Raw genomic sequence first — 858 nt, forward strand, 5'->3', positions numbered from 1 at the left:
AACCAGGATTATAAGTTTTGGAGTATGGATCATGGGTCTGCCTAGGTGAATTTCCAATGTAGTTGGCTTGTTCCTGATCACCCTCTGCTTCTTCATTCACTCCTTCTTGGGCTGCTGCTGAGGTGGTGATTGCTGCTATTTGGTTCCTCTCCATCTTCTTGGTAAGGTCAGCCAACTGCTTGGTGATCATCTTGTTTTGAGCCAGCAATGCATCCACGTTGTTTAGCTCCACCACTCCTCTAGTGTTGCCTCTTTCAGAGGCATAGAAGTAGTCATTTTCTGCTACAGTCTCAATGACATCTATGGCTTCTTCAATGGTCTTCTTCTTATTCAGAGATCCCCAAGATGAGTGGTCTACTGCCTTCTTCGATTCGTAAGAAAGACCCTCATAGAAGATGTGTAACTGCACCCATTTATTGAACATATCTGGCGGGCACCTTCTTGTCAAGTCCTTAAGCCTCTCCCATGCTTCATATAGAGTTTCACCATCTTGTTGCCTGAAGGTTTGTACTTCAGCTCTCAACCTGTTGATCCTTTGAAGAGGATAGAATCTCGCCAAGAATTTGTTCATCATATCTTTCCAGGTTGTTAAACTCTCCTTCGGGAAGGATTCCAGCCATTTAGATGCTTTGTCCTTGAGTGAGAAGGGAAACAGAAGCAGTCTATAGGTGTCAGGATGAACACCATTAGACTTCACAGTATCACATATCCTCAGGAAGGTGGTTAGATGTTAATTGGGATCTTCTTGGACACTTCCTCCGAATGAACAGTTGTTCTGAATGAGGGTGATGAGCTGTGGCTTTAGTTCAAAGTTATTGGCATGTATGGTTGGCTTTTGGATGCTACTTCGACAGTTTC

The 858-nt window shown here is 43.8% G+C and overlaps 1 non-coding gene across 1 annotated transcript; it reads left to right on the forward strand.

Annotated features, from left to right (window-relative positions):
* The first annotated feature begins 419 nt into the window (after window positions 1-419).
* LOC112781240 (small nucleolar RNA R71) lies at window positions 420-526 on the forward strand. The gene has a single exon (XR_003192029.1). It is a non-coding gene; the product is annotated as a small nucleolar RNA R71 (small nucleolar RNA).
* Window positions 527-858: the final 332 nt, after the last annotated feature.

Source organism: Arachis hypogaea, chromosome 19, assembly GCF_003086295.3.
Source record: "Arachis hypogaea cultivar Tifrunner chromosome 19, arahy.Tifrunner.gnm2.J5K5, whole genome shotgun sequence".
Taxonomy (NCBI): Eukaryota; Viridiplantae; Streptophyta; class Magnoliopsida; order Fabales; family Fabaceae; genus Arachis; species Arachis hypogaea.